Consider the following 12,310-nt stretch of genomic DNA (forward strand, 5'->3'; position numbering starts at 1 on the left):
CCCTTTAAATAGAGCAAGGCATTGTGCGTCCCCTCACCACTGGGAGACCTAGAACAACGATTTGATTTGCCTTAAAGCAAAAAGCTCCTCTCCTGGTTTTGCCTCTTAGCTGAATGCAGGAGGGAGAGCGCAAGAGATTCCTGCAAAGATTATCTTGTTTGCCAGCCAAGCTTATTTCCCCTCCTCTTTGCATGTGAGCCGCAGGAGCAGCCCATGTGAGTCTTAAGTCGCCGCCATGTGACTCTCTCATGTTGGTGGTGTCACGGGGCAGCTAAAGCAAAGGCCCTTTGAGGTCATTGTGTGTGCATGCATGTGTGTAGTGTGTGTGCATTTTCAGGGCCCTCGGAGGTGCCAGTGAACGTCACTGGAATATGTCTTTCTGGAGAGCCAGGGGCCCATTTCCATGGCGATGCACAGAAAAAGCCAGGAAATCTGAGAAATATTGCCAGATGTCATGACCAAGGCAGGTTTGCCACAGTGCACAGGAAGGAAAATTCCCAGCCTGAGTGGTGGAAAGGCTTGGGAAGAGGGTCTGGGCTCCGTCTGCTGCATATAACCAGAAAACTCGGCGTCCCGGGGAGGAGCATTTGTATTTCTTCTGGCCTTTTCCCAGAGGATCCAGAACTCCACCCTGGTACTGTGGGCACACAGCATCCCTTTTAGGAAAAGTGCCAGCTAGAGGGGCTATCTGATTGACAGGAACTTGAGGAGCTCACTGCAGAAATTGGGGAAAAACCCAGTCAATCTCATTCTCCAGGTTGGGCCCTGGCCATGGGATTACCCAGTACACTCACCTGGAATGGCCAGTGATGCTCATTCTTCTAGGAAAGGCACAGCACAGTGAATCTCAGCCAATCACAGACTCTTAGACCTTGAGAACCCCTGCAAGTCACCATCTCTTTGCAGATGGGAACACTGAGTTTATTCATTCATTCACTGGGCACATACATACGGAGGCCCCTCCATGCTTGAGACGGGCTCTGGGAAGACAGCAGTTTAGGAATCAGGCGAGATCCTGGCCCTCAGAGAGCTGACATTTGCAGGGGGTGGGTATTTGATGATGATCAGGATTAATAAGTGAGCTATACGCCATATCAGATAGTGAGTAGAGACCTGGAAAAGTGGAAGGAGCACACCATAGAGCCAGCAGCAGGAAGAGGGTTCCGGGTTCAGGGAGTGCAAGTGCAAAGGCCCTGGGGCAGGGGTCTGCTAAGGATGTTCAAAGAACTGCAGGAAGTCCAGAGAGGCTGGAGCACAGGGCCAGTGGGAGGGTGGTAGGCAGTAAGGTCCCAGGGTAACAGTGCCAGTTATGTGGGCCCTGAAGTCCTCTGTAAGGACTTTCTTTTTACCCTGAATGAAAACAGAAGATATTGGGGGGGTTCGATCAGAAGAGAGATGATGTTACTTTTTTTTTCAATTTCTTCTATTGTGAAATATGCATAAAATTTACACTCTTCTTTTTAAGTGTACAGTCTTCAGTCATATTAAATATTCTCATAATAGTGTCCAGCCACCACCACCATCCATCTCCATAATTCTTTTCATTTTTTCACTGAAACTCTGTACCCATTAAACAAGAACTCCCTGTTCCCTTCCCCCACACCTTGGCAACCACCATTCTGCTCTCTGTCTCCGGGACATTGCCTGCTCTAAGTACCTCATAGAAGTGGAGTCATACAGTATTTGTCTTTCTGTGACAGTCTTGCTTCACTCGGCATAATATCCTCAAGGTGATCCAGGTTGTAACACGTGTCAGAATTTCCTTCCTTTTTAAAGCTGAACAATAGTCCATTGCATATATACGACCCATTTTACCTACCTATTCATTCATCGACGGACACTTGGGTGGCTCCCATGTTTTAGTTACTGTGAATAATACTGACATGAATATGAGTGCTGCTAATATCTCTTTAAGACCCTGCTTTCAATTCTTTTGGGTATCCATCCAGAAGCAGAATTGCTGGATCATATGGTAATTCTATTTTAATTTTTTGAGGAACCTACCATATCACAGCAGCTGTCCCATTTTCCCATTTTCCATCCCCACCAATAGTGCACAAAGGTTGCAATTTCTTTACATCTATGCCAACACTTGCTTTCTTCTTCTCCTCCTCATCCTCCTCCTCCTCCTTTTTTTTTTTTTTTTTTTTGGATGTAATCATCCTAATGAGTATGAGGTGGTAGCTAATGGTAGTTTCAATTTGCATTTCCTTAATGATTAGTGTCTCAGTTCATTCAGGCTGCTATAACAAAATGCATCGTCAGGGTGGCTTATAAAGGATACAAATTTATTGCTCATAGTCCTGGAGGCTGAAAGTTTCCTGAGATCTGGGTGTCAGCAATGTTGGCTAAGAGTTCTCTTCCAGACTGCAGGCTTTCACTGTGCCCTCACATGGCAGATGGAGCAAGGGAGCTCTCCGGGGCCTCATTTACAAGGGCACTAATCCCATTCATGGGGGCTCCCCCCTCATGAGACTTAAGCATCTCCCAAAGACCCACCTCCTAATATCATCATCTTTGGGAGACAGAGTTTCAACATACGAATTTTGGAGGGACACAAACATTCAGATCATAGCATTAGTGATGTTGAGCATCTTTTCATGTGCTTATTGGCCACTTACATATCTTTTTGGAGAAATGTCTATTCAAGTCCTTTGTCCAGTTTTGAATCAGGTTATTTGCTTTTTTTGTTGTTCTAGGAGTTCTCTCTATATGGTGGATGTATGATTTGCAAATCCGTTCCCCCTCTTCTGTGGGTTGCCTTCTTACTTTTTACATACACATTTCAGTAGTGTTCAGTATATCCACACTGCTACAAAGCAGAACTTTTCATCTTGCAAAACTGAAACTCTATACCCATTAAACAACAACTCTCACTTCCCTTTCCCCTGAGCAACCACCACTCTACTTTCTGTTTCTATGAATTTGACTACTTTAGGTACCTCATGTAAGTGGAATCATACCGTATTTTTCTTTTGTGACTGGCACTTCACTTAGCATAATGACTTCAGGGTTCATCCATTCTGCGGCATGGGTCAGCAGTGCCTCTCTTTCCACAGCTGAATAATATTCCATCGTATGTGTCTACCACATTTTGTTCATCCATTCAACCGTCAATGGACACTTGGGTTGTTTCCATCTTTAGCAAATAATACTGCTTGGAATATGGACGTGAAAATCTCTCTTCAAGATCCTGCTTTCAGTAAACAACACGTTTCTTCTGTAGAGCACAGGGAACTGTAGGACCGTATTCAATATCTTGTAGTAACCTATAATGAAAAAGAATATGAAAACGAACATATGTATGTATATGCGTGACTGAAACATGATGCTGTACACCAAAAATTAACACAACACTGTAAACTGATTATTCTTCAATTAAAAAAAAAAAGATCCTGCTTTTGATTATTTAGGATAAGTACATGAAGTCCAGATTCTGAACCAGTGCCCTATCAACACGGTGATGCCTGGGGGAGGGGCAACCTTGCCTTAATGGAGCACGTGCAGCACGTCCTGAAGAGTGCACAAGGACTAGTGTAGTAAGGGATGTAGATGGCCACGCCTACTGTGCGACCCAAAGCGGAAAAAGATGATGAAGAAGATGCAGACTCTGCCCCTGGAGATGCTCACAGAGTATTTAAAAAGGAGCCAACCTTATTAATCAAAGGGGCTTAAACTCAACTTATAACCTTCAGATGGGGGTGGGGTGGGGGCTATCGCTCAGTGGTAGAGCACATGCTCAGCATGCATGAGGTCCTGGGTTCAATCCCCAGCACCTCCACTGAAAAAAAATACAATAATAACCTTCAGATGGAGATGTCTCATGATCTTAATGTACCCAGAGCAGACGGAATCGATGTTTCAGAGCTATAGTAGCAAAATAATGATGAGGACGGTGAAAACCTTTACTGAGTGTTTACCCTATGCTGCAGTTGGACACCTACGATTTTACTGAAGCCTTGCTACGACCTTGCAGCGCAAGCACTGTTATTCTCATGCCTCTACAGATGCGGACACTGAGGTCGAGGGAGGTGAACCTCTTTGCCCAAGACATGCAGCTGGTGCCAGAGCTGCGGTCAAGCCAGCCCCGCCGGACTCTCAGGTCCATACCCTTGCAAGCCGCTGCCTGCCTGCTTTTGGCCCTGACGTCAGATCGCTGTGCCTTCCCCTCCTCCAGGAAGCTGGCTGAATCGGGCTCCTGGAGGGGCCGCGTGGGCCAGGCCCCATTCCTAACAGTGAGGAGTCTTTACTACTGACAGAGACACCAGCAGATTTCAACACTCTGATTTCCTCATCTTCCTTTCCCAGCATGTGGCCCACTGCTCCGTGACGCAGAAACAGTCAGGGAGCGGAGGTCAGGGGATGAGGTGCATAAGGAGCTAGACTTCATCTGCTGCCTGTGCGACCACATCGCCTCTCCACTGCTCCCCTAGCATCCCTTGGCAATCTCCCTCTGTGCCGCACAGAGACCTGAGCGGTCTTTTTAAAGAGTAGAACGGATTATGTCATGCCAACGGCTACAGTCTCTTCGTGGTTTCCCACTGTTCTTAGAATAGAAGTTGCACGCCCTACCCTAGCCTACGAGGTCCCATGCGGTGCTGCCCTTGCCCGCCTCTCCCATGTGATCCCGCTCCGCCAGGAGATCAGCCTACTCACTCACCACAGTTTGGCCAAGCAAGCTAGGTCCTGTTTTTGCCTCACTCTGATCAAATGTTCCTTCTCCAGAAAGGCCTTCCCCAACCATCTTTAGGTAAATTAGACTTCCCCTGCTAGCATATAACCTTTTTTAAAAAAATCAATATTTTTTACTGGGGTAAAATATGCATGATATGAGATTTACCATTTTAACCATTTTTTAAGTGTAAGCTACAGTCACAATGTTGTGCGACCATCACCACCATCCGTCTCTGGAACCTTCATTATCCCCAAAAAAGAACTCTGCATCAACTAAACATTAATTCCCCATCCCCTTCCTCTCCCAGCCCCAGTCACCTCTATTCTAATTTCTCTTTCTACGAATGTGCCTGTTCTAAATACCTCATTTCAGTGGAATCATCTGGTATTTCTCCTTTTGGGCCTGACTTATTTCATACAGCGTAATGTCTTCAAAGGTTCATCCATGTTGTAGCATGAGTCAGAATTTCCTTCCTTTTTAAGGCTGAATAGTATTCCACTATGTGTATATTTCGCATTTTGGTTATTCACTCGTCAGTTGCTGGTGATTTGTCATTTCCACCTTTTGGCTACTCTGAATAATGCTGCCATGAACACTGGCATACAACCATCTGTTAAAGAGTCCCTGCTTTCAATTATTTGGGGTATCACAGAACCTTTTGAACTGTCTCTATAACACTCCACTACCCAAAATTATTTTGCTTATTCGTTTGTTTGCTAACTTGATTTCCATGCCCCTCCCGGAGTCTCCTTGGATGCAGGAAACTTGCCTGTTTGGTTCGTGGTTGTTATCACAGCTGATGGCAGGTGCTTCATAAACATTTTTTTAAAGGGTGAATGAATGAATGTGTAACACTGCAGATGGGCCAGTCTGTTGGGCACAAGACTAGTCACTTCTAAAATGAGGACATGTCTGAAACACTAAAATGTTGACAGGCATTCACAGACATTATTTAAATTTTTTTCCTCTTTAAAAACTCAAATTTAAATCAAAAATGACATCTATACCTCAGTCCATGGAAACGAATAATGGCTGCACAATCATTAAAGCATCAGGAAGTTGGAGAAATCAGAGAAGTATTCTGCCGATGGTCAGCATGTCTGCACTGCTGGTCAGGGCAGGTGAAGGGGGGCGGTCCTGGGACAAGGGCCCAGTCTCCCCTCCCCGAAGTGAGCACATCTCGTTGCTGGCCCTGATCATCTGGACTTCCGTGAGGAGGAAGATGCTTCAGGAGAGACAGCAGCTCCTTAAACCCCAATGAAACCACAGTGTCAGGGCAGCAAGGCTGGGGCACGTCCCCAGTGCCCCTCCTTACGCGTGTGTGTGCATGTGCATGTGCGTGTGCGATATTGTATGTGATATTGTGCTTTATAATAAATATATATTTAGTCTTCATCCCTGTTTCTGGCACAGAGCTCCTAAAACCCTTAGAATTCCCCAAGTGATGCAGCAGTAAAGTTATCTTTGGAGTTCATAACACGCCCCTTTCAACCACACCTGAGTTTGCTAACGAGGTGACTTTTGGAAAGCCCCTGAGGATGGAGGCTGGTTGTCAGGGAAACCAACCAGGATTAGAGGGTTGGAATTTTCAGTCTCACTCCCCCCACCCCAGGCTGCCATAATGAAGCCTCCATAAAACCCCAAAAGGATGGGGTTCAGAGAACTTCCGGTTGGTGAACACGTGGAGGTGCAGGGAGAGCGGTGCCCTCCCGGAGGGCGTGGAAGCCCCTTCCCCAGCGCCTTCCCCTAGGCATCTCTTCCATCTGGCTGTTCCTGAGTTATTTTTTTCTAATGAACTAGTAAACTAGTAAGAACAATGTTTTCCCGGCTTCTGTGAGCTGCTCAAGCAAATTAATGGGACCCCAAGGAGAGAGAGTCATGGCTTCTGATTTATAGCTGACAGATCGGAAGCACACGTGACAGCCTGGACTTGCGATTGGCATCTGCAAGGGAGGGCGGACTGTCTTGGAAGACTAAGGCCTTAGCCTGTGGGATCTCACGCTATTTCCAGTTAGATGGTGTCAGAATTGAATTACATTATAGAACTTTCACTCGGTATCCACTGAGTTTTGAGTTAATTGCCTGGTAGTGTTGGAAAATACACTATGGAATGTGTATGTGTGTGTATGAGTATGTGTGTGTACGTTTGTGGATGTGACTGCAAAGTGTGTGTGTGTGGGGGGGGGTGTATTTAACTGCATGATCTTCGGACTCAGATCCAGTTCTGATTGGACTGGGCCACTTATAAACTTGAGACACTGGATAAGTCGCTTAAACTCTCTGAGCCTCTGGTTCTTTTGTCCATAAAACCAGATAAATAGAAACTCTCTGGCTGGGGACCTGTGAATTAAATGAGGCCACGGGGCCTGGCTCACGGTCAGTGCCAAGAAATGATGGTTGTCACTTCAGTCTTTTTCACTTTATTTCTCAAACTCTTGGCCAAGAAGCTTGTTGTCGGTCACCAACAAGTTAAGCTCAACAAAGTCTCCTCTGTTTCTATTCAGCTGGGGGTAGAGCACAAAGAGGGGACATTCGTGGAAGGAACGAGAGAAGATCTGATGCACAAACACATGGCAGTGCGGCACATTTTCTAGGTGTCCTCTGTGTTGTGTGTCCATTTCCTCACTGAATCCTCAACTGGACCCTGTGATTTCGGCTCAGCCGGTGAGGCCGCTGGGGAGACCGTCCCAGGCAGAGGACCCAGGACCCAGCACAACCGAAGGCCCGAGGAAGCGAGGAAAAGGACGCGTGTAATTCTGGAGCCCAGAGCAAATGGATGCAAAGAGGGAAGGTGAGCGAGGAGCGGATGACACAAGGGTCTGAAAGCCACATTGAGTAGTCTGGGATTTCTCCCAAGGCTGAGGGTTTTAAACAAGGAAATGAGGTCAGATGTGAGCTTAAGCAGAATGACTTTTGTACATCCAATAAAAATAAACCTACAGTTATTCCAAGGAAGAATCCAGGAGAAACAGCAGTGGCCTGGGCTGGGAAGGATGTCTCTGGGAAGTGTGTTTGAGGAAGCAACAACTCACGGGGGGCCTGCTGGGTCCTCACGCTGACCACACCTGCCACAGCACCCTGGTCTCTAGGAGGTGGGCGTGGGCCGGGGGCTAGGACCCAGAAGCTGTCTGTCTGTCTGTCTCTCTCTCTTTCTCTCTCTCCCCCTTGCCGCCTGGAGCCAGTTGGTCTGCGCTGCAGGCGGAGTTCCAGGAACCCACACAGAAGTCAGTGGAGGGTCTGAGTACGGAGGCCACAGGGCCTCCTGGAGAAGGGAGGTCACCAGAAGTGCGGGCACCGCAGCCACTGGGAACACACACTTGTACCGTGTCAGGTTTATGGATGGGGGGTTACTTTATGTTTTGTGCCCCTATATTCACTCTTCCTTTCTCCAGTGCAAACAGGTAGCCCCCTGCGATACATAGAAGATGGTCAATGATAGCCTGCCTCCTTGGCTTCTGTATTTCAAAAGCCTGAACCTGAGGTTATTACCCTACAGGGAAGAGAGGATGCCAAGCACCTCTGAGTGCAATAAGACAGAGGGGAGCTTCCCCATGATGGGGAAGGGGGTGGAGGCTGGGGGCACATTTAACTGAGGCCAGAGATGCCTTCCTCTAGGGAGCCACACAGGAGGGACCAGGGGGAGACCAACAGCAGCCATGGCTGGAAGATTGTCCTGGTGACCCATTTCAGATGGGAGTCTACCATACTGGGGGCTGCCCTAAGGTAGACGGGGCCACTCACCTTGCTGACAACTGAGATCAAATTTCCAGTCACCTCGACAAGAAGGTGGACTCAGGGTCCGATTTAATTAGACTTCGAGGAAATAAAGTAATGCAACATTTCTTACCTAGTCAAACTGATGGAGTAGGAATTACACCCGCCATATTTATTAATGGGACATAATCATCACACTGAGGTTTTCATCAGGAACTGTGTGGTTGCCTGGAACAGACTTTTTTCCTTGGCAAAGTTCACATCAAAGGAAGCTGGTCACCAAGACCTGGGGCAACCTCCAGACGTGAGCTGCAGGAAGTGCGCTGGGCTTCAGGGAAACCAACGCCTTCTTTCCACGTCTCTCTGAGCACATGCTTCCCTCCTGCTGGCAGATCCACATCATCCGCAGGTTTTCTCTCCCTGCTCCAGCTCTGGTCCAGCTCTCCATCATGCCCTGGGGAGGCAGGAGCATGAAATGATGAAGACCCAGGTCATATCCTGTCTACGGAACTTGGTTACTGCATTTGCCGATGGAGGAACATTATCAATAAATGGCAGCAATGTAGACAAATTCTACCCCCACGTCCCTCCTTCTCCCTTCCCCGCTAAATATATCCAGTGTGTCTATATTATCGATGAGAGGCCCATAACAAAGACTTAAAATAAGAGCTCGACCTAATGGCAGATATATGCTCACATGGTCTCAATGGAAGTCCTCCGCCATATAGAAACCCCACATAGATTCATTTCTTACATTCTTTATATTTTGTGCCGGTTCCAAGTAACACTTTATTTCATCACAAGTAGGACTTGTTTGGAATTCTTACTGGGATTTCAGTATATAATATATTGTGTTTACATGAACAAAATAAAATGGTTTCTTCTACAAATACTTTCCAAGTATTTTCAATAGGTGTATGATGGAAAATATATTTTTAGTTTTTTTCCCCCAGAGAATTGGAATATATCTCAACCAGCTGCATACCCTAACATGCCAAATATAGTAATTCACTGAATCTCAGTTTCCCTATCTGTAAAATGGGAACACTAATAGAGCCTACTTTGCAGGGTGATGTGAGAATGAAACAAAGTCCACTGGGGAACAAGTTTGCAACAATATTAGTTATTCTTCTTCATAGAATATTGCAGCTACAGGCTTAATCTATCTACGTGATCCAGGGCCTGGATCTCTTGGTTTAAATTCTGCAAAGAACCGATCTGATTGCTATGGAATATGTCTCTCCAGGGCCAGGAATCCTCTGAAATCTGGTCCGATTAGCTTGGCCAGGGCAGAGAGGTCATGAGGCACAAACATGGCCGTCTAGGCCACTCATGTGGCTGGTGGGGAGGGTGTTTGCTGAGGAACTAACTGGTTGGGTAGCTTTGCAATGACACGTGTGTCTGGAATCAACAGTCAGAGGATTTAGAGTCCCAGAGCTGGAAAAGCAATTGAGATCATCTGGCCCAGTCGCTCCAACTTTATAGGTTTAGAAACTGAGGGTCTAAGTAACACGGTGACCTACTTGAGGTCACACAGTGAACTGGAGGCAGAGGCTGCTCCAAAAATGCAGTTTCCTTCCTACCCATCCAGCGGGGAAGGAGCACTGATGGGCGTGGAAGGGAGCCATAGCTGACCCTCCCTCCCAACCCCCTTCCAGGAGCCTGGGAGTTTGTCCTGTCGACAGCCTGAGAGCCTAGGCTGCAGGAAGTGTTCAGCCTCCTGGCCCTTTGCTGCCCAACCCTGGCTACCGGATTAACCAGATTCCACCCGTTCCACCCAGCCAAGCAGGTCTGACCGGCACCTGTGCTCCTTCCTCTGCACCTTTGCTCAGTGAGCAGCTTCCTTTACCTGGAGGCCCTCCTCCTCCCCACCCATCTGAGTTCCACAGATGGCCTCCAGGAGATGCTCCCTAGGGCATGCCCCGTCACACCCCGACCTCCCAATTCCTGTGTCTTTTCCTTTCTCGTCTGCCCCATCCAGGGAGCACATAATCACATAGTCCCTGCACTTTTAATTTCCTTGTGTGTTCTCTCTCGAGGTTAGAAACATTCCTGACACATTTTGCTTCGGCGAAGCACCCAGTGCTCAGTAAATATTTGTTGAAGGAGTCAGTGAGTAGGTGAGTGAGTGATTGGGCAAGCAAACAAGTGAATGACAGAAGTGATGGTCAGTGGGACCCCTCCTGCCCTCAGAACCCTGTGAGTTGGACCAGCAGCAGCCTTCCTGGCCCCTGGATTTCCTGGGAAAGGTGACGAAGGCCCTGGTTTACCCAGGGACAGCAGCTGGTCAGGGAGGACTCGCCGGGATGGGTCAGGCTGGGAGTTCCACCAGCCACTGCCCACTGAGACTTACAAAGACCCTGTCATCACACCCATTTCACCAATGAGGAAACTAATTAACCTGGGTTTACCGGAGAACAGAGCCAGAGAGGTGGGTGACTGGCCCAAGGCCACTCAGAGACCAGTTGGGGAACCTTCTTTCCCTGCCTCCTCTCTGACTAACCACCTCCTTTCCACTGCCCTGCAGGGAAATCCCCTTCCAGAGGGTCGGCTCTTGGTTTCCACACACACCCTTCTTTATTTGGCCACCCAGCCTCTGCTCAGGGCGTTCCCCTGCCCCATGCCTGAATGCCCTTTCCCCACCTCAACTTTCCAAGGCCCTGGCCTGGCAGGACCCAGCCCAGATCTCGCTTCATCTTGAAACTTCCCCAGGTCTCCTCCAATCTGAATCAACTTCTCCATCCCCCGCAAAGAATCTCTCCCTATATCATGCTCTGATTTAATACTTCCTTAAATCAGAATACAAGGAGGCGAGGGTACAGCTCAAGTGGTAGAGCACATGCTCAGCATATACAAGGTCCTGGGTTCAATCCCCAGTACCTCCTATAGAAATAAATAAATAAGCAAACCTTATTACCGCCCCCCCCCACAAAAATAAATAAATACTAAAAAAAAAAAAGTTAAAAATTAAAAATGGCCATAGGCAGTCAATTAGGCAATTGTAATAAACAGCTTAGAGTGATGACAGGAAAAGCCCTCTTCATGGACGATTATGGGGCAAAAAATATATATAAGTGTTTGGCACATCGTGGAAGCTCAGACCATACTTTCTGGGGTGAAACGGTGTTCCACAAATTTTGGCAGACTGACGGTGTGAGTGACTGAGCTCTCACTGGCGCGGAGAGGACTCACTTCAGTGCCCTGGCCCGCGAAGTTCCCAGCAGGCAGCGGGGCCCCCAGCAGGTGCCTGTAACCTGCTCGCTGGCATCAACTGGTCTCAGGCAACGCCGGCCCCTAGGCCACACCCGGCCTGCATAGCTGAGCTTCCTGAACAGGGCGAACGCCAACACAAGGGCCCCAGTGGGCGGGGTGCCAGGGAGCTGCACCAGAAGGGGACAGAGTCTGCGGCCCTGCCCGCCCACCCTCAGCCCTGCCAGCTCAGTGGCTGTCCTCACTGCTCCGGCTGCCCTGGGGCCAAGGTTTGGGGAAGAAAAAGGAGGAAAAACATCAAGTTCAACCAGATGACTGAGCTGTTCTTTTAATCAACACTGGTAGAGCCCTGGGGCTGGGGTCATGAGGTGTGGCTGCAAAGCAGGCCAGGGTGACTCGTGGTTCTAAGAGCACAGGCCTCAGATCTGGGTTCAAAAGTACTGATCTGGGAGGGGACCAGTTGCTGTGACCATGGGCCAGGCCATCTCCCTCTCTGAGGCTCAGACTCCTCACTTACAAAATGCAAACAATACATTGCCATATGCTAAGCCACACAGATACTGACTCGGGACAAGTTTTTACCCTTGTGAGACGTAACAGGAAAGATAATGACAATGACATGTACATATCTGTATGTGCAGATCTCTCTCTGTCACCGTATGTAGACAGACAGATAGACATAGACAGTGACACAGACATCACCCTGATAGG

The 12,310-nt window shown here is 48.0% G+C and overlaps 1 long non-coding RNA gene across 2 annotated transcripts in view; it reads right to left on the reverse strand.

Annotated features, from left to right (window-relative positions):
- Positions 1 to 528: 528 nt before the first annotated feature.
- LOC123613430 (uncharacterized) overlaps positions 529 to 12,310 on the reverse strand; it is a 463,022-nt gene continuing 451,240 nt past the window's right edge. The window contains exons 14-15 of one of the 2 annotated variants that reach the window (XR_012501545.1): positions 8,523 to 8,843; positions 529 to 3,269 (exon numbers count right to left, since the gene is read on the reverse strand). This is a non-coding gene — a long non-coding RNA (uncharacterized LOC123613430). The remainder of the gene's footprint in view (positions 3,270 to 8,522; positions 8,844 to 12,310) is intronic. The other variant, XR_012501555.1, reaches the window with a different exon arrangement.

This window comes from Camelus bactrianus, chromosome 22 (genome assembly GCF_048773025.1).
Source record: "Camelus bactrianus isolate YW-2024 breed Bactrian camel chromosome 22, ASM4877302v1, whole genome shotgun sequence".
NCBI lineage: Eukaryota > Metazoa > Chordata > Mammalia > Artiodactyla > Camelidae > Camelus > Camelus bactrianus.